Source organism: Sciurus carolinensis, chromosome 1, assembly GCF_902686445.1.
Source record: "Sciurus carolinensis chromosome 1, mSciCar1.2, whole genome shotgun sequence".
Taxonomy (NCBI): Eukaryota; Metazoa; Chordata; class Mammalia; order Rodentia; family Sciuridae; genus Sciurus; species Sciurus carolinensis.
The window spans coordinates 87,422,662-87,444,944 of NC_062213.1; the positions used below are offsets into that span (position 1 = coordinate 87,422,662).

The 22,283-nt window shown below is 38.0% G+C and overlaps 1 protein-coding gene across 7 annotated transcripts in view; it reads right to left on the reverse strand.

Moving 5' to 3' along the window:
- Ddr2 (discoidin domain receptor tyrosine kinase 2) overlaps positions 1–22,283 on the reverse strand; it is a 162,194-nt gene that overhangs the window by 129,551 nt on the left and 10,360 nt on the right. For 3 of the 7 annotated variants that reach the window (XM_047564239.1, XM_047564249.1, XM_047564230.1), the window contains exon 2: positions 11,761–11,911. The exons of the other annotated variants lie outside the window; for them this stretch is intronic. The gene's annotated coding sequence lies outside the window, so the exon portion shown is untranslated. The remainder of the gene's footprint in view (positions 1–11,760; positions 11,912–22,283) is intronic. 7 annotated transcript variants of the gene reach the window in all.

Here is a 22,283-nt window from a genome sequence, read left to right on the forward strand (position 1 = left end):
TTCCTTCCCCCCCCCCCCTCCCACCCCTCTTTTCCCTCTATACAGTCCTTCTTTCCTTCATTCTTACCACACTCCTTATCCCTAACCCTAAACCTAACCCTAAACCTAATGCTAACCCTTCCCACCCCCCAATATATGTCCTCATCCGCTTATCAGCGAGATCATTCGTCCTTCAGTTTTTTGAGATTGGCTTATCTCACTTAGCATGATATTCTCCAATTTCATCCATTTGCATGCAAATGCCATAATTTTATCATTCTTCATTGCGGAGTAATATTCCATTGTATATATATGCCACAGTTTCTTTATCCATTCATCAACTGATGGGCATCTAGGTTGGTTCCACAATCTGGCTATGGTGAATTGAGCAGCAATGAACATTGATGTGGCTGTATCTCTGTAGTATTCTGATTTTAAGTCCTTTGGGTATAGGCCAAGGAGTGGGATAGCTGGGTCAAATGGCGTTTCCATTCCGAGCTTTCTGAGGAATCTCCATACTACTTTCCAGAGTGGCTGCACTAATTTGCAACCCCACCAGCAATGTATCAGTGTTCCTTTTCACCACATCCTCGCCAACACCTATTGTTGCTTGTGTTCTTGATAATCGCCATTCTAATTGGGGTGAGATGAAATCTTAGGGTAGTTTTGATTTGCATTTCCCTTATTACTAGGGATGTTGAACATTTTTTCATATATCTGTTGATTGCTTGTAGATCTTCTTCTGTGAAGTGTGTGTTCATTTCCTTAGCCCATTTGTTGATTGGATTATTTGTATTCTTCGTGTAGAATTTTTTGAGTTCTTTATAGATTCTGGAAATTAGCGCTCTATCTGAAGTATGGTTGGCAAAGATATTCTCCCACTCTGTAGGCTCTCTCTTCACATTGCTGATAGTTTCCTTTGCTGAGAGAAAGCTTTTTAGTTTGAATCTATCCCAGTTGTTGATTCTTGCTTTTATTTCTTGTGCTATGGGAGTCCTGTTAAGGAAGTCTGATCCTAAGCCAACAAGTTGAAGATTTGAACCTACTTTTTCTTCTATAAGATGCAGGGTCTCTGGTCTGATTCCGAGGTCCTTGATCCATTTTGAGTTGAGTTTTGTGTAGGGTGAGAGATAGGGGTTTAATTTCATTCTGTTGCATATGGTTTTCCAGTTTTCCCAGCACCATTTGTTGAAGAGGCTATCTTTTCTCCATTGCATATTTTTGGCCCCTTTGTCTAGTATGAGAAAATTGTATTTATTTGGGTTTGTGTCCATGTCCTCTATTCTGTACCATTGATCTACCTGTCTATTTTGGTACCAATACCATGCGGTTTTTGTTACTATTGCTTTGTAGTAGAGTTGAAGATCTGGTATTGCAATACCCCCTGTTTCATTCTTGCTACTTAGGATTGCTCTAGTTATTCTAGGTTTTTTATTCTTCCAGATGAATTTCATAATTGCTTGCTCTATTTCTGCAAGGTACATCATTGGGATTTTAATTGGAATTGCATTGAATCTGTATAGCACTTTTGGTAGTATGGCTATTTTGACAATATTAATTCTGCCTATCCAGGAACATGGGAGATCTTTCCATCTTCTAAGGTTTTCTTTAATTTCTTTCTTTAGTGTTCTGTAGTTCTCATTGTAGAGGTCTTTCACCTCTTTTGTGAGATTGATTCCCAAGTATTTTATTTTTTTCGATGCTATTGTGAATGGGGTAGTTTTCCTAAATTCTCTTTCTGAGGATTCATCACTTATGTACAAAAATGCATTGGATTTATGAGCATTGATCTTGTAACCTGCTACTTTACTGAATTCACTTATGAGTTCTAAAAGTTTTCTGGTGGAATTTCCAGGTTCCTCTAAATATATAATCATGTCGTCAGCGAACAGGGATAGTTTGAGTTCTTCTTTTCCAATTCGTATCCCTTTAATTTCTTTGGTCTGTCTAATTGCTCTGGCTAGAGTCTCAAGGACGATGTTGAATAGAAGTGGTGAAAGAGGGCATCCCTGCCTTGTTCCAGTTTTTAGGGGGAACACTTTCAGTTTTTCACCATTTAGAATGATATTGGCCATGGGCTTAGCGTAGATTGCCTTTATAATGTTAAGGAATGTTCCCACTATCCCTATTTTTTCTAGTGTTTTGAGCATGAAGGGGTGCTGTATTTTATCGAATGCCTTTTCTGCATCTATTGGAATAATCATGTGATTCTTAACTTTAAGTCTGTTGATATGGTGAATGACATTTATTGATTTCCAAATGTTGAACCAACCTTGCATCCCTGGGATAAAACCCACTTGATCATGGTGCACTATCTTTTCAATATATATTTGTATGCGATTTGCTAAAATTTTGTTGAGAATTTTTGCGTCGATGTTCATTAAGGATATTGGTCTGAAATTTTCTTTCCTCGATGTGTCTCTGTCTGGTTTAGGTATCAGGGTGATATTGGCTTCATAGAACAAGTTTGGGAGGGTTCCCTCCTCTTCTATTTCATGGAATACTTTGAGGAGTATTGGAATGAGCTCTTCTTTAAAGGTTTTGTAGAACTCGGCTGAGAACCCATCTGGTCCCGGACTTTCTTTGTTGGTAGGCTTTTGATGACCTCTTCTATTTCATTGCTTGAAATTGGTTTATTTCACAATGTATATCTTTATCACCTTCGTTTTACAGAAGAGAAAGCCATGCTTTATGAAAGTTAAGTTACTTAACCAGTACCTTTCAGTTCAACTCACATATGTTTAATTTCTAATATGTGTCAGGCAGTAGGGGTAAAAATATATTAATAAGACTCTCTTCCATCAATGACTTTACAATCTGGGGAGAAAGGCAGACACCTAAATTGATGATTTTCATATAATATGATATGAGGAATGAATATGCAAAGGTTGCTACAAAAGCAGAGAGAAGGAAACATTCAATCAAACCAATGCACAGATTCAGGGAAAGTGGAATGGGGAGGCAGGAGTCATGTTGACTGAATTAGAACTTGAATGAGGACTTAGCTCATGAATGGGGAAACTAGAATCTGAACTCGAGTGTCTGATTCTTCAGTTTATGTTTTTCCCATCGTCTCCTTACATGGTATATTTCTCAATGGATAATTATGGAATTAATTAGTTAAGTAATTAATGTGTTATACTTCTTCCAATAGAGGGAATGATTAAAATATCAACCCTAACAATAACTTTGGCTTGAAACCCCCATATTCTGACCAGCTGAGATATTGAGCTAAATGCACCTGAGGAAATTTGATGAGGGCCCCAAGCAACAGGAAAGGTAGTTCAGAGTATAAGGGATTCTAATTCACTCTTACAATCTCTGAGTTAATTCGGGGTGAGATAGACTCTAGAATTGAGGAGAAAAGAAGACTCCCCACTTATATCTACACCATATTCTCAAAATACACTGTTAGTGTCCTGTGGTATGCTGAAAAAGAGAGGAAGGAAACTAAAACTAAAGCTCCTTGAGCTACAGCAAAGATTTCCATAGAATCCCACACTGATCGTCTTTGGCTTCAGGTAACTCTGGATGAGGAAAAGGATCTCAATTCTTTTACACCCACCTCTTCTGAAATTTTATTCTGGAAGCAAAGCCAGGATCTTCAATATTTGCAGATCAGAGCAAAGTACCCACATCCTTGTGTGATTGCTTGGGGCCTGCCTCTCTCCTCCCACAACCTCCAGCTCCACTGTTCGTGGAACGGATGCCTCCATCCCAGCCCTTCTTCTGTATTTCCTGCTCCTTGGCCCAAGTCTTCTGTCTCTGTATGCTTGGCGTACAAATGCAGCTATTCTTGGAGCTTGTGTGTGCCATTATTTCACAATTCAAAAACCCTAAATAAGAGACAGGTGGTGGGATTCTCTAGGGAAGGACTCCAAGCCCACACCATCTGAATCTAGCTGTGCAATGAAGAGTCCAGAAATGGGCTGGGACTAACAATACCTTTTCAGGCTTAAAAATGCAGATTATATCCAACCCATATAAGGATTTTTTTCTTTTGGTCCCAAACATATTTTCTACTCAGAATTTCCTCTTCTACTCTTTCTGATTCTTGGGGAAAGTCAAATTTACCTTGAACAACTAATGGAATAAATTTGTGGAAGAGGGAGACAGTTCAATAAAATTGTAATCTTTTCTTCAAGGAGGGAGTTATTAAATGGGCCTTGAAAAGTCACAGATTCTGCAGTATCATTATTTAGATCAATTGGACTCAAGATTTTTCACTGTCCACTTGGGAATTATGACTTATGATTCAGCTTCTCCTAGAATAGAGATGAATATGGGCTTACAAATTTTACCACTGGGGCAAAAGATCATAGATACTTTCTTACCTTTAAAAAAAATTTTAGAGTTCATCTCATAAGTCAAAGTCTGCAAACTTTACCCTACAAAGGTACAATCTCTGTCATAATTATTCAGCTCAGTCAATGTAGCACAAAAGAAGCCATATATAATATATAGATAAATGAACATAGCTATGTTCTAATAAAACTCTATTTACCAAAACAGGTTGGTGGGCTGGATTCAGCCCAAAGGCCCTAAGTACTTATCATATCATAAACCTGTTGTTCTGTATAGGAGTGTTACAATAAGGGAGAAATGATGTCTAGGGACACCCTTAGAAAGGAAATAGGTTCTTTGGCAATAGAAAATTTTAAGGCCTACCTGTTCTTTCATTACCTATGTAACTACGAATAATGTTAGATTCTGTACTTGGCATGATCCCTACGTGACTTGTGTAAGAAAACAATAAGACTCCAATGCCAACCAAATTACATATTCTAATTTATTCTGAGGTCTGAAATTATGAAGTTTTAACAAGTTTTTAGTTTATATTGATACTATCAACGGGAAATATTTCAAGTAGCAAAGATCTACTGAAAACAATTCTCTAAAAAAAAAAAAAGAAAAGAAAGAAAAAGAATAGTGGAGAGAAACATGGAAACAGGTAGCCTCCAGCAGCCTATCACAAGCTACCAGTTCTTTTACCCACAAAGAAAATATATGTGTAAAACTGTGCTGTTATGTAAAAGCAAAAATAACTGAGAGACTCAGATCTTAGCTAAGAGGGAATCACAATTATCTGAAGGGAAGAAAACTCATACACATACACATTAAGAATTAATTAATATGCTTCCCTTAAGCAGTAAAAATAAATTTAAAAAAAGAATGAATTACTATATAAGACTATAGATTTATCTTGTAAGACAAATAGACACCAGTGAGAAATTCTGAAAATTGTTTTGAGTGTTGAAAAAGGAGACTAAATCCTTCTCATCAAACTAAAGAAAGAAACCAGGAGCTCTGTGAGCAGGAACTTTAAGTTTAAGCTTAGGAGACAAATCAGTAAACATTGCCATTGAGGAAGACTTGACAACATTATTCCTGTAACTCAAATTTGGCGCTAAAATATCTAGTGAAATATGAAGAGTTATAATGAAATGAAAATTGAAACAATGAAAACAAAATTTTTGCTAGCAGCCCAATATCTGCTCTGAAAACAATAGTTTCTAACTGATCCCTTATAAGCTCCATAAAGATCAAGCAAAAATAAGGGATTGAGACTTAAGAAAACATTGGCATAAAGAAACTCTTGTACATGTATTTTAAGGTTTTCAGGGGTTTCCCTCTGAGGGTTTACTTTTTTTGACACCTTAAGTCTGATTCAGAACCATACCCACACTCAGCAAGAGGGACATCAGAAATGAGCACCTCTAAAAAGTAAAGCCAGCCATCCTTCCCTCCCAGAGCATCTACAATGCAGATATGAATCCCAAGATGGTGTCCAGATGTCCCAGTCCAGCCAGCAGTCAGGACTGTTCCCAATCTGGCAGCTACTCTCCTTTCCATCTTTTTTTTCCTCTGTTTTTATTTTTAGATTCAAGATATTTTATTAACAACTACTACAAACAGTAAGATAGCTCAATTAGATTACCAAGTACAAAATCAACAAACAAAAATCAGTAGTTTACATATATTCAAACAATCTTTTGGAAGATTTAATGAAAGGAAAGATTTTATATATAACAGTAACAAAAATATATTAATGTTTGTCAATAAAAATGTAAGACCCATTAAAAATAAAACTTAAGATACCACTGAAGCCAAAATAATGGACTTTCTACAAATATAAGGACCATATTATTGTGTAAATTAATTTGTAAATTTAACAAAATCTCAGTGAAAACTTAACAGTTTTAAGTTATATCATCTGATGCTAAATTTAGTGAAAAAAATAAACATAGAAGTGGGACCAGCACTAAAACACATTAAGCATTTATAAAAGCCTAAATAATTTAAGCATATCATACTAGTCTATTAGCAAAACAGAATACCCAGATGTAAGTACACTAAGATACATATAGAAATTGAATGTATAAAGAGGACATCATCTCAAATCACTGGGAAAAAGAATTAGTCAATAAATGTTATAAGGACAAGTAAAGTAATATCTCTGCCTTACCTCATATACCATGATAAATTCCATATGTACCAAAGAATTTTTTAAATAACACAACCATTAAATAATAAGAAGAAAACTTGAAAATTTTTTCTTTACAAATCTGGAGTTAGCAAGAACTATCTAAACTTTCATGACTCAAAATCCCAAGTCATAAAAATTATTTCACTGGTAATTTTTGTTACATAAAAATCAATTTTTATGGAAAGAAGCATAATAAACAAACTTTTTTTAAAAGACTACTAAGGGAGATATTTACAGCTCATATCACAAAGAACTAACCTTCCTAACATGTAAATTGGCAAAATCATAACCCTTTTGAAACAGAAAAAGAAAATAAAATTTGCTATTAATGAAAACAAGATAGTTAACTTCACTCATTAAAAAAGAAATGTAAATTAAAACTATGGATGAAAGACCATTTTCTCTCTCTCCATTGGCAAAAATCCAAAGTTAGCTAACATACTCTGTTGATAGGACTCTGGAGAGGAAAACATTTTCTCACGCATTCTGACAGTGGTGTATTAAAGTCACCCAGAATTATTGTGTTGTGGTCTATTTGATTCCTGGAATTGAGAAGGGTTTGTCTGATGTACATGGATGCGCTGTTGTTTGGGACATAAATATTTATGATCCTTATGCCTTCCTGATTTATGGTTCCCTTAAGCAGTATGAAATGTCCTTCTTTATCCCTTTTGACTAATGTTGGCTTTAAGTCCACTTTATCTGATATAAGAATGGCAATCCCCACTTTTTTAATGAGTCCTTGTGTATGATATGTTTTTTCCCATCCTGTCATCTTTAGTCTGTGGATGTATTTTTCTATGAGATGAGTCTCTTGAAGGCAGTATATTGTTGGGTCTTGCTTTTTAATCCAGTCTGCCAGTCTATGTCTTTCAATTGCTGAGTTTATGCCATTAACATTCAGAATTATTTTGGGGATATGATTTGTATTCCTGGTCATTTTGACTTATTTTTGGTTTTCAACTTGACTTGGTTTCTCCTTTGATTGGCTTTTCCTTTAAGGTAGTTTCTCACTTTGCTGACTTCCATTGTTGCTTTTCATTTCCTCTTCATGAAATATTCTGCTGAGAATGTTCCATAGCACAGGTTTTCTATTTATAAATTCTTTTAACTTTTGTTTATCATGGAAGGTTTTTATTTCATCTTCAAATCTGATGGTTAGTTTTGCTGGTTATAAGATTCTTGGTTGGCAACCACCTTCATTCAGAGCTTGAAATATATTGTTCCAGGCCCTTCTAGCTTTTCAGGTCTGGACTGAGAAACCTGCTGACATTCATTTTGGTTTTCCTCTATATATAATCTGATGCTTTTATCTCAAAGCCTTTAAAATTCTATCTTTATTTTGGATGTTAGGCACTTTCATAATTATGTGCATTGGTGTGGATCTGTTGTAATTTTGTGCATTTGGTGTTCTGTAAGCCTCTTGTAGTTGATTTTCATTTCATTCTTCAGGTTTGGGAAATTTTCTGCTATTATTTCATTGAATAGGTTGTTCATTCATTTGGTTTGTATTTCTGTGCCTTCCTCAATTCTGATAATTCTTAAATTTGGTCTTTTCATAATGTCCCATAATTCTTGGAGGTTCTGTTCATGATTTCTTACCATCTTCTCTGTTTGGGCAACTTTATTTTCAAGATTAAATATTTTGTTTTCATTGTCTGAGGTTCTGTCTTCCAAGAAATCTATCTGTTTGTGATGCTTTCCATTGAGTTTTTTATTTGGTTTATTGTTTCCTTCATTTCAAGGATTTCTGTTTTTTTTTCTCAGAATCTCTATCTCTTTGTTGAAATGATCTTTTGCTTCCTGCAGTTGCTCTTTTAACTGTTTATTGTAGTGATCACTCATTGCCTGCATTTGCTTTCTTATCTCATCCTTTGCTTCACAAATCATTTTAATTAAGTATATTCTAAACTCCTTTTCTGACATTCTTCTACTATACTGTCATTGGATTCTATTAATAGAATCTTGGAACACTTTCTTCCCTTGTTTTTTCATGTTGTTCACATGTCTTCCCCCGCTAGCAGTGCAAATTTGGGGTAATGCATTTTCCCCCCATAGGGTTATAGTGACCCTACAGGTTTCCAAAACCTCTTATTTAAGGGGGAGAATAATATTAGCAGCACCCAGTACAGAAAATATGCAGCCCTAAACCAAATTGCCCCTATGAAGGCATTAACAATATTGTCACAATAAACAAGAGAAGATGAGTTCAATTATTATCTACAGTATAACAAATAGATTTGCGATGAGGTCTACAGTTTCTAATGGTGGACAAAGAGGATGGGGAGGGGTGTAGGATATAACCGTTAATGGGATAAGAATAGAGTATATAGAAGTACTAGGTTGTAGGAAGAGTGAAAGCAGAATCAAAAGAAGTTGGTTGTTAGCAAGAGAAAAGGGAGAAAGAGACTCTGAGGAAACAGTAAACAAAAGGAAAATAGAGCGAGAAAATTTAAGAAATAAAAAGTTAAAATTTTTCAAAAAGTAGGAAAAATAATCTACACCTTAACAGTCATATACTATTCAAACCTCCCAGTCTTTAGTAGCCTGATGCATGAGAGGACCTGACAATGAGCTTCCAATCTCCAGCAGGCATCTCAGGATGGGATTGACCCCACCTAAACATGGCTGTTTCCGCTTCCAGGATAATCCAAGATGACTGTACTGGCTTCCAAACATGTTGGCAAATGGAGAGCTGCAGCCTGTGTCATGACCCCAAGTCCATGTGGGGTGTGGTTGATCTGGCTAGAGTCCTGGAGGTGGGACACAGTCAGTCGGGCCAGGGTCCTGCAGGTACTGGCTGTTGTCCCCAAATGGTGGCAGCCATGTGTAACCAAACCTGTCGGTACTGTGACAGTGAACTTCCAGGCAACAGCAAGCAGCTGGCAATCTGTTGGTGGTCTGCAGGTGATCTGCAGGTTACCAGCAGACAATTGGCAGGTGGACCTCAGGCAGTGGATGATGAGTAGGTGAAAGGCAGGCAATGGACAGGCAAAAGGAAGGCAAATGGACAAATGGTGGATGATAGGTGGCAGTCAGTGAGCAATCTGCACTCAAAAAATAGTCAATATGCTGGAAGACTGCAGGTGATCGATGTGGACAAATGGGGTAAACAGCTGGGGGTCAATAAGCAGCAAAGACTGCCTCACAGAGAAACAGATTTTCCTCTGCTTGAAACCAGAGTTGCAGAGAGACAAGGAATGCAACCTCCCTCTAGTCCACCATCTCGGATCCCTGCTTCTCTCCTTTCCATCTTTATCTTCTACCACTCTTTAACCCACACTCTGCTCCAAGTAGACTTCTGTTTCCCCTCTCCTTCACCCCACATGCCAAACACAGATCTCTCTGGGTCCTTATTGCCTGTATCAGCTCTAACATTAATGACTGACACACATCTTTCCTCTACCTATTGAATTCCTTCCCAGCACCAGTTTCTAATCCCAAACTCCACACCCTCCATGTTTAAGACACTTGTTCTTTAACCAACCCAGAGTCAAGTAATCTCTCTTTCCTTTGACTATTTGTCACTCTTTTGACCTATGCTCACCTCTTTTGAGTATAGTTCTCTTTTTTATTCTTTTTCTCTCCTTTTATCTCCTGCCAAACTTAGGCTGAGATTCTCTCTTATTTATATATTTATATTTGTATTCTTCAAACCTCTTCCTTGTTCCTTACATAGCACAAATGTTCAATAAATATTGTTCTAGCCAAAGTATTTGAGAGGGTTCCAAGTATAATACTATAAAAGTGGGGGTGAGGGATGGCACCCAAATCACATTTCACATGACAGGACTATATATAGTACATGCCTCAGATATTGAAATAATGGCTTTTGGAAATAGTTATTTAAGATAAGGGACAGAGGAAGAAAAGACCACAATGACAGTTTCTGAAAGGTAAAGCAGAATGATTCATAGATAAATAGTGTTTGGGAATCTAATGTAATAGAGACCCTGTAATAACTTCTGATTAGTGGTTAGGCATAGCTATGAGTTATTCATTCTGAAATGTATACCATGAAGGCTCTAAGTTAAGACCTTTTAGTTCTCCTGTATCAAGAGACTATCATAGCAAAGAAGGAAAGAACAAAGGAAAGGAAGGAAGGAGGTGGAGAAGCAAAAGCAAGTATCTGGGTAATCTGTGGAAAGAAGAGAAACTAAATTAAACTTATCACCACAAGATTGCTAAGGAGTAATGAAGAGTTCCCTAGATAATAAACAGAAAGCAGTGTATAATCCAAGGAGCAATGTGACAGTGAGAAGAAACCTGGAGAATATTTTAAAAATACTACATTACCCCCTACCCATAGCCAATCATCACTTATCACTCACAGAAACTCACATATACTAATTATCTACTCAATCATTCATTCATTCAACAAGAATTCTTAAACTCTGAGGAACATGGTAAAGTCTACGTCAAGTAGACGTGTTCTCACTGAGCATCTTCCATGTGTCAGACTCTGTGCTAAGGTTGAAGACACAGGCATGAAGGAGATATGGTTTTGGATTTCAATGAGCTTATGTTTAGGAAGGTCTCAGATTCGTGAAATAACTATCGATCTAGATTCATAGGTAGGATTTGAGTGTACCAAAGGTTGAACAAAGAAGTCCCATTCAGAACAAGATTCACCTATGGCAAACCACCTTGATATGTGGGAATGCTTCCTGGTTTTCTAATAAAAATTCTGCAATCCATCATACCTCTGTTTTTGCCATGAGTCCCAGTTTAGTGTTGTACTAATCTGTAGTATGTATCTCTGGGATAGAAGTTCTTGTATATTTACTGTATTATAGACTCTTGCCCTGTTATCCTGGTTTTGATGTTTCTATTAAGCATTGTTTTACTGTAGGTCACTTAAAATTGTTGCTAGAAGAAAGCAACTTATTAAAAAAATTAATGAGAATGTTAATATTAGAAAACTCACAATCCAGGAACCCTAGATTCCAGTGGAACCTGTAAGGATGGAGAAATTCCAGCTTGAGGCCAGATACCCTGGTCACTCAGAGTTGGGGAAGACATCCCTAATCAATACACCCTAGGATTGGTCTCTTACTGGGTTCTGGTCACAACCAGATCTGCGGAAGTGGAAAGTGTTAACTGAAATTCAACATCAGATTTCCTAAATAATCAAATACATTGTCTCCTCATTTGATGTTAGCTGTAAGCAAAAAACCCAAGCACTAAACTCCCTGTGACAACAGCCAGGATAAATGAGGGCTTCAAGGGGAGGCCTGCTGCCTCTGCCTTCATTCACCTGTAGTGACAGAGCTTCAGCAACTGGCCCTACTTACATCAATGGGTGCAGAACATTCTCAGTGGAGCAGGATCCTCAAAACAACCGGCCTCTGCTTCTCTTCAATTATTTCAGCTTTGTTAAAATAATTCAAGCCGCAAGCCTTGGACCTTTTTAGAGCATTGAACCCCAGACCACCTGCAGATCTCCTTCATGGAAGTGAAAAAAAGAAAAAGCAGTATTTTATTGCAAACTTTTGCTTCATTCACATTTCCTTCCTACTTGGCATCCTCTCCACCACTACACAAGCAGATGGGCACTGATGGAAACAGACATTTCTCAGAGAACCTCAAAGGGATTTTTCCTGTTGGTATTTACTATTATACAAATTAAAACGAAATAAGAATTTTGAATTTATTATATACTAATTCTTAAATTATAATAATTATGTTAGTACAAGTAATAGTTTTTGTGGGAAAAAACACTTCAAAGAAGATTTAGTGAGAAGAGTAATACTTTTTTTTGGAAATCTCTTAAACATCTGGGTTCATCAATACAGTTGGATTATCATATCTGATTCTGGATTTAATTTGTTGCACTATCACATGTCATTTAACCTCTGGAAAACTCTACCATATACTCATGGGAGAATGACAGTGAAAAAAACAAAAACATCTTAGTGTTATTATAAAAGTAATTTTTATCTTTTGTACCTCTCAAAAAAAGCTCAAGAACTTCCAGAGATCCCAGATAACATCCCATATAATTGAAAAGTAAATCCCACATCTACCTCAGAATATCATCCTTTGCTTCAGAAGGCAATTAGTTATCTGTTACCTGAGTAGTTTTCTAGAAATAGTCTACACATATATAAAAACTATGGATTATAGACTTTTAATCTCAAAAAATCAACATAGGCATTTCACCTTGGTTTTTCTGTTATACATGTTGGGAATAATTCCATTCCAGTCTACTTAGTTGTCTCATTCCTTTCCACTGTTCTAGTTTATTCTACTGAATAGACATAAGGTTATATGTTTAACTATACGTGGTGCCACAGTGTTCAGCAGTGTTGCTAAATGGCTGTTCTAAATTGCCAGTTTCTTAATGGGAATCAAGTGGCCATACAAGAATTGGAGTCACATATTTTTAGACAGCTTTCCTCTGGCTTTTAGTTTCCTGATCAGACACGCAGTTGATTGCCTCCAAATTTAAGAAAACAGCCAAACTTTTATTATATACCTGTACCTTTATAGTTGGGACATACTTCACTACTTCAGAAAAATGAGCATTAACAATGTCTGAGCTTATGGGTATAGGAATGTGTACAAATATCAGTCTCTCTTGAAATATACTCTATCATCAATGTCACATCATCATGAAGGAAAAAAGCAGGGTCCAAGTGTTCTCAAACAGTTTTTCTTGGTTTTTTTTTTTTTCCTTACTAAACAATGTTATTATTTTTTTCAAATGTTGGTGCTTTTATATTATATTATATTTTATTTTATTGGTGCATTTTAATTATATATGACAGTGAGATTCATTATGCCATATTTGTACAAGTACAGAACATAATTTGATCAATCTTCTTTCCCAGTCCCTTCCCCTTGCCCTTCCTTCTCCTCCTCCTTCCCCCTGATCTACTTGCTGTACTTTACTGATCTCCCTTCTATCATCATCATCATTATTATTTTAATTAGTACATTATCATTTTACATATAAGCAGGATTGATTGTGATATATTTGTATATGAACATAGCATGTACTTCCCCATGTCCTACCCTCTCCGCTCCCTCTCAATACCTTTCCTCATCTCTACTAACCTCCTTCTAGCTTCTTAAGATACCCTTTTTTTAATTCCTTTTTTCTCTCTCCCTAGTTTCCACTTATGAGAGAGGACATTTGACCCTTGATTTCTCTTAGCATGGTGTGATGAAAGCTATTCTCCTACAGTATTAAGGTGGCAAAATGCTAATCCTGTTGGTTTATGTTTCCTAAAATAGAAACAGTGAAAGAAAATCCCATCATTACAGCTAATTTGGTCCAATCATATTGAAAGTCTCAAATGTTAACCACTAGATAGACATCTGGGTTCAATTCCTCACTCTGAAATTTACTAACTGTACAGTCTCCAGAGGTGATTGAGCTTCTATTTACTTGTACAATAGAGATAATTATATCTATCTCATAAACTTATTAAGAATAATAATTATGATTATGTATAAAATCCTCCTACCATGTAGTAAATGCTCAAGCTCTGTAGTTGTTAGCCCCCTCCCTTAATTGTTCTGTGAACAGAAATGAACTGTAGAACTAATCAGATGGCCTGAACTAAGCTGGCTTTTTAGGAGACCTTGATGGTAAAGTTTCGAAACAGGAAACTAGGGCAAATTGAATGTGGCTGAGAATATTTTTTCAATCCAAAGAAATTTCTTTTTTAAATTTTTTTATTTTTTAAATTTATTTACTTATTTTTATTACATAAAACATAAAAATTATACATATCAATGGGGTACCATGTAATGTTTACAAGCACGTATATTTTTTAAAATTTTTTCATACATGTATATAGGGTAATAATGTCTGTCTCATTCTAATGTCCCTCCCATCCTCACCACCCCACCCTCCTCTTACCCCCTTTGCATAATCCAAAGTTCCTTCATTCTTTCCTGCCTACCCCCCACTATGGATCAGCATGTACTTATCAGAGAAAACATTCAGCCTTTGATATTTTGGGATTGGTTTATTTCACTTAGCATGATATTCTCTAGTTCCATCCATTTACTTGCAAATGCCATAATTTCATTCTTCCTTAAGGCTGAGTAATATTCCATTGTTTCATTTTGTGTTTAAAAATAAATTTTAAAAAGACCATAATAGATAATAGAATCATGAGTAAATTTTCTATGTTTTGGAATTTTTTGTAGTTTTCAAATTTACTACAATAACAATGTGTTCCTTTTAAAATAACCCATAGAAATGGCAAGGATTCAAACTAAAAAGCTTTTTCTCAGCAAAGGAAACAATCAATAACATGAAGAGAGAGCCTATAGAATGGGAAAAATCTTTACCACATGCACCTAAGATAGAGCACTAATCTCCAGGATATATAAAGAACTCAAAAACCTTAACACTCCCGCCCCTGAAAAAAACAATCAAATAAAAAGAAATATCTTAAAGTACTTATCGTCTCTCTGATTCAAAATGAGATGCACAAGTCTGCTTTCTTCTTTTCTGCCTAACCAGACCAGCAAAATGGGAACCAGCAGTCTCTGTATTTCTCTTTTAACTTTCCAGTATGCCTCTGAAATTATCCTGATGTGGTTTGCACTTATAGACCCATAGAATCAAAAGAAAATCCACCCTGATTTGAGTGAGACTCCTAGGGAGGATGATCCTTTTGAACCATCTCAGGAGTAGAACCAGCACCTGCAATAATTGCAGGACAGATATTTCATTGCTTCCATTTACAAATGAGGAAACTAAAGTTTAGAGACACCAACTAAATTCCCCAACACAGCACAGATAACAACGGCAGTCAGAATTCCAAAGCAAGTCTGTCTAATAACAAAGCCCATGTTTTCAGTCACTCAGCATCTGATGTTCTAACTAGAAAGAATGTCACCATCCTATGACAGAGGTCAGCAAACTTCAGAGAGATGGCAAGAGTTCATAGGAGACACAAAGTATCCTTAGCTATTTTTAACTGATGGATTTATTAACCCAATATTATTATTAAAAATAAAAATTCTTAAGAAAGTCACTCACAGACTAGACACAAAAGGAAGGATGGAAAAATACCAAAATCAAGACTTAATTAGTTTGGGATTATTATTACTTATTTTATCTAACTTTAATCTATGTTTTATTAGTAGATTAATGGTTAATTAAGGTTTAGATTAATAGCTTAATAACTTAATGTTGATTCATCCAAGAAAGTTTCTGAGCTTCTAATATATAATATGTATTATAGGTAATATAAAGATGAAGAAAACAATGCCTCTGGCCTCAAAGAAGATATAATTGACACCTGCTGTAGCCTCTGGCCACTCCCTAGGTCCTCAGTCTCTATCCAGCACTTCTTTGAGCTTTATTTGCAAACTATATATCAGTCCTCACTATGGTTGTGTCTGTACAGAACATATACAGATTTTTTTCTTCTCATTATTCCCTAAATAATGTAGTGTAACAACTGTTTACATAGAATTCACATTTCATTAGGTAGTCTAGAGATGTCTTAAAGTATATGAGAGGATGTACATAAACTTGGATGCGAATACTTTGTCATTTTATATAAGGTACTTGAACATCTGCAGATTTGAGTCCTGGGACCAATCTCCCATGGGCACCAAGGAATGACAGTAAATAGTCAACTTCTAAGCAACAAAACCAGGACTAGATAGATTAAGTGACCCCTGAGAATTAGGAACTGGAATAGTTTCCCATGTGCCACATGACATGGTTAGATTCAGAGAAGCCTGAGAACAAACTACAAACTCCATTTATCTCTGTTACATCAGTCCAGCACTGCAACTATGCCCAAACATATAATCACCTAAGGGGTTCAGACCACATCTTATTCATCTTCTTGTTATTGTCCCCCCAGCCTCTTCCTGTTTCCACCACCAGTTATTATAGAGTAGAAAAATCATAGATCATTTTCCTCTTTTGAAAATACATATTATCTCAGACTCTCATGGTTGAAAGGAAAGAGTTCATCTAGTGTTGGTTAAAGCTTCTGAGGAAACTGAGGCTGAGAGGGTTCATTCACTTGCCCTTGGTCTCTAGTTAGTAGTAGATTCCAGCCCCAAATTCCAGATTCTTGTTTTTCCCCATTACACTCCCAACCTTTAGTACAAGGAACTTATTTTTTTTAATTTATTTTTATTGTAAACAAATGGGATACATCTTGTTTCTCTGCACATGAAGTACAGGCATACCATTTGTGTAATCATACATTTACCTATGGTAATAGTTTTTGATTCATTCTGTTATTTTTTTCCTTCCCCCAACCCCCACCCCTCTTTTCCCTCTATACAGTCCCCCTTTCCTCCATTCTTGCCCCCCTCCCACCCCCATTATGTGTCATCAGCTGCTTATCAGCGAGATCATTTGTCCTTTGGTTTTTTTAGATTGGCTTATCTCACTTAGCATGATATTCTCCAATTTCATCCATTTGCCTGCAAATGCCATAATTTTATTATTTTTTATGGCTGAGTAATATTCCATTATATATATATATATATATATATATATATATATATATATATATATGTCACAGTTTCTTTATCCATTCATCAATTGAAGGGCATCTAGGTTGGTTCCATAACAAGGAACTTTTTTGTGTGTGTGGTGCTGGGGATCGAACCCAGGGCCTTGTGCTTACAAGGCAAGCACTCTACCAACTGAGCTATCTCCCCAGCCCCAAGGAACTTATTTTTAAGACAAACTCTCCAGTCCCTAATTTCTCCAAATATATGCTGCGCATCCCTCCTCCCTCAAGGTGCTTCTCTTAAAAAGAATCCCATGGTCTGATATGTTTGTGGAGTGCTGCAAGTTAACCCTCTCTTGAACAGTTGACATGTTTATTACCACATGAAACACTCTGGGAAGTCCTGCAGTAAAGAAATCTGTTTAATTCTCTAATAATATTTTCCAAACTAACTTGACCACAGAACTCTGGCCCTGGGCTGGGGATGTAGCTCAGTTGGTAGAGTGCTTGCCTCACATGCACAAGTCCCTGGGTTCAATCCCCAGAACCACAAAAAAAAAAAAAAAAAGAAAGAAATTTGGCCCTTATCCCACTCCTCTTATCTATTGAAAACCCACAAGTTGCCAAGAATTGGCCCAATAGCAAGATTCCTTTGGCAGGTCCCAAGCAGAAGTGCCCCTACTCAGTAGTCCTTACTGTGGGGACCAGGTGGGAGAGCCACAAGAGATGAGGAAGGAAAAAGAAACAAAAATTGTCCCATTTGTTCCAGAGTCATTTATTTGCTCTGCCAGCAGCAGAAGGTAAGACGATCTTGAGACACTTAGACCTGGGATCCTGATCATAGCCTTACTGCACGCATCTTTGACCAAAGGTTCTTGTGGGAAAATGACTTTTTAGGTTCTTATATACTGCACATCAACTAATGTGTAAGTTTCCCTCTGTTTCTGCCCAACATTGGTATTGATGCTATCTTGTCAGTGTCCTTCCACATTTCCTCTAGTTTTTCCTTTCACACTTCACCATTCTGGTCTAAAACCTATTATTCCATATCCAGACCTCAGAAAACAGCTTTCTAATGAATCTCCCAATTCAATTCCTTCTCCCTGGCAATTTACCTGACATGCTGCTATCACATTAATCTTAAAACAACACTGCAGCTGCTTTCAGATGAAGAAATGGTCAAAATTCTACAACATCCAAAGCTCTCACAGATGTCTTAAAACACATCTGTACAGAGCAACACTAACCATGACCTCTGAGGCAAGTTTCCTACCACTCTGAACTCATCTTCCACTATTAACTGAGCCATCCGTAGCAGTCTGACTGCCAAGACTCTGCTCCACTTCTCTTTGCTCCCAACCTATCCAATTCCTTCCAGTTCTCACCTTCTAGCATCCACTGCTAGTCCCCTGATCATACAAACACTTCTATGCACTCCTACACTTGCAGAAACAGGAATTATCTCCACATTTATATGTTCTGCTCTTTTATTGTTTCCTGGATTTTCTATCTCATAATAAACTCAGGAAGGGAAAAGACTATGCCTTATTAAGTGCCAGGGGTACTTAGTAAGTACTCTAAAAAAATATTGCCAAATAAAAGAATCCACATTAACTTCAAACCTACAAGCTATGCAGAAAACTGCAAGTCTACAAAACTTAAAGTCAAAAAATAGGCAAACTAACATCTTTCTGGGCCTCAAAGCACTTAAGTCTTTCTAGTTCAATTAACTTAGTTTTATGAAAGAGGGGAAGGGGGTTGGGGGTATAGCTCAGTTGGTAGAGTGCCTGCCTCACAAGCACAAGGCCCTGGATTCAATCCCCAGCACCACAAAAAAAAAAAAAAAAAAAAAAAAAAAAAAAAAGAGGGGAAGATTTTTTTCTATTGCATCCTGGAAGACCCAGGATATTTTCACTTTTTTCTTATAGGCAAAGTTATGCTTTCTGTCAACTTCTCATAGGCAGCTCTCTGTCACACTTGGCCTCTAGAAGAAAAAGTTCAGACCCTATATAAGTGATATTTAAACATGTATCTCTAAACTTTCCAAGGGTCTAGCCGAAAATGTATTCTTCCCAAGAATACATTCTCTTTTGACAATTTCTCATTCTTTCATTCATTCTTTCAACTATTCAATGGAGATTTATTGAGGAGTCTTTAAGATACAAGGATAGAAACAGAGCCAGACTGGGGCGGGCAGCGGCCGCACCGGCTGTCACCGTGCTGCGAGGGCTGGCTGCCGAGGCCCAGCCCCCGCCAGCAGTAGGCTGCAGGCCCCACCGCTGAAGGAAGACGAGCCACCGAGAAATCAAGAATTGCCATGGCATTGCTTGACAAGCATTACCTGTAGTCTTCAAGATATTTCACTGAAGAATAAGCTCAAAGAAACCTCTCTCTTCCTATGCCTCTGTTAGCTAGCAAATGTTTTCAATGACCAGGGAAACATCAACCACTTGTGTGCGTGGCCTGCTTTAGGCAGCTGAATGAGGTTTCACTCCAGTGGTTTTCAAGACTCTATTGCTGAAGCACCTCTCTTTGTTGGGTGAATGTTCATGAAACCCTTTCCTGAACTAGCTTAGGAGGCATAGGCCTCTTGGAACCTGTGACATGGAAAGCTTTGGAAGTGGATGACATCAGCCCAGCGTTAGAAGTTACTGAGGATTTCTTTAGTACTTTTGATAGCAAGCTAGAAAAAGCTGTTCAGCAAGCAGAAGTTTATGGGATTCAGGAAGTCCCTGAACTGGTGGGCCATGAGGTACTCAGTAACATAACAGACAATGTTGCTATGAGAAATGTTGCCTTCCTGCGCAAGGGAGGCATGATCTGGGACCACTGTAAGAGCAAGCTCTTAGAAACCAAAGCTCAAAATGTCTTTCCTGCCAAAGAACAATTTATGGTCCAGAGAGGGACAACTCCAGATTATCTTTCCTGGATGGAACAAAAGGAAGCATCAACATTTAATTTTTTCAATATCTGTCAATGCCGAAGGGATAGGCCTCCTTCTGTGAATGACTTATTGGATGAAACTTCTACTTTCAAGCCAGGGCATGCTTGATCAAGGTCAGATATTACCCAAGTGGACTGGCGCATGGTCCTTAAAACCATGCTTTTGCAGCAACAGCAGCAGCAGCAAACATCTCTTCCAGGTCCTCCCTTCACCAGGCCATCTTTTCTGTTGCTCTCACCAAGTAAGGTAGAAGATGCCCAAGGAAATACTGATGTTGATTGGTTCACCTGTTCACCTTGTGCCCTGATGGATTTGAAGACCTGTGAAGACACGATCCCTGTCCCACAGCACTTCTGCTCTAGCTGAAGGCCTCAGACACTAAAGAAGACTCAAGAAGTTACTCAGTAATGAGAGACAGTAGATGGTCAACTGATATGTTTGTGAAGAGATGTCTGTTCTACTTGATATCTGAGTGGCAGTGACTGTAAGAAGACAGGAGAGAGAAGACAGTGCAGACAATGCAGACTTCATGGTGTGGGGCCTTGAATTTCATTTCTCCTCACATTTTATATAATATATGTGTGCACATGTATAGGTAAAACTTGTGTACCTTACACATGAACTTTTCTGTGAGACCTAAAAACATCTTTTTTTCTTCAAGATAAATTCATTTATATGGACTATCCATTTTTATTGCTGATAATTCTTTAGTCACCCTGCTTGATCCTTAATTTGGATGACTTCTCCCCAAAACTCTGTGTGTGTGTATGTGTGTGTGTGTGTGTGTGTGTGTGTGTGTGTGTACTTTATACTGTTTTATAGTTACTTTCATCTCCACCATTGCTTGGCAGTCCATTGATACATTTTACATTATAATGAATAAAATTAGTTTGTAAGTGCAACCTGTAATGTACAAAGCTGCTCTCGCCACCCTTTCTATTGCAGCCATTTCCCCGCCTCCCAACTACTGTCAGTCTGTGAACATCCTAGCTAGCGATTGGTTCATCAGTCAGCTTGCAAGTATCCTTCTCCGTTATTGGTCCCCTGTTAGCCCTGCGGAATTCAACTTCTTCATGGTAGCTACCCCGCCATCTTTTCTCATGCTTTTCTCTCCCCCTGACTCACTTTCTTTCTCCTCCTCACTTTTCCACTCTCTCTAGTATGCACCCTCTTTCCCTTTCTTTTCCTCTCATTTTCTCTCTCACCCTGCAGGGAGACACTCTGTTTGCTTAATAAACTCCCTTATGTGATTTCCCATGTCCGGTGTGGTTTCCGTGGGATCCCTTACATTGGTGCTGCGACTCAGGATGGGTCCTTCCACTGTCTCTTAAGAGAGTGGAACCCCATCTGAGCCCCAGTGCCCCCCAGACACAGCCTCACCTTCCATTCTGCCTATACGCTCTGCTCTGCATCCATCACCGGACTTCAGATTGGTGAGTCCTCTAGGTGGGTTCCCCTAGGCCGGTTTATCTGGGACCCTCGAGGCAGCTGAGGGGTGGGGGTACCCCCAGCCACAACTTTTATAGTTACGGCTGGCCCCTTGGTTTTATCTGCCGAGTGTATTCCTGATTTTATGGTGGAGATTCTCTCTCAGGGTTGAGGCTCATCTCACACTCACGCTCGAAAACCCTGATATCAGGTCCTCAAACCCTTCTCGGCTTTTGCCGGGCACACACACTGGTGCTTGTGTGATGACACAATCAATGTGCTGCCCCTCATCTCCAGCCCAGTACTCTGGCCTCAGGACGCCCTGGCCACATACTCGGCTGTATCAGTCCCCACCATGGGATCTGGGTCCTCCAATCTGGCAGATTCAACCCTGGGAACCCTTTGCCTGACCCCCTGCTTAAAGCCATCAAGATTCATTTGTGTAATGGCACACAGCTTCTGTGAGTGAGCGGGCAGATGGAAAGGGATTCCTTATCTTCAAGTCTCTTCTTTCTTGCTTATAGGCTCTTCCTGCAGGCTCAGGCGCCTCCAGCCCCTATTTCTCCATCGTCCCCTGCTTCTCCATCTCCTTTATCCCGTTCTGTTTCTGCTTCCATTCCCCAGCCCAGCTCACCTAGTCCTCCTGCCATGAGGTCCTGCATACACCGGTGTGGAGGGAGTAACCAGCCCAACCATCAGTGGCATATCCTAGTAAGGAGTATAATATAGCAGCCCCATTCCCCACAAGTAGTGGGAGATAATTGTTTCACAATTTTCTGCATCCAAACCTGAATTGATTACTAACCAGGAAAAAGGGTTAAAATGCCCTAGGCATCAAGTTTCTGCTAGAACATTTTTAACTCCTTTCAGATCCAGATCTCAGTCAAGGCTTACATTGAAATGTAAATGGAGGAAACCAGAATGCTCAGTGGGAAAATGTTCAACATCTCTAGTAATAAGAGAAATGCAAATCAAAACCACCCTAAGATTCCATCTC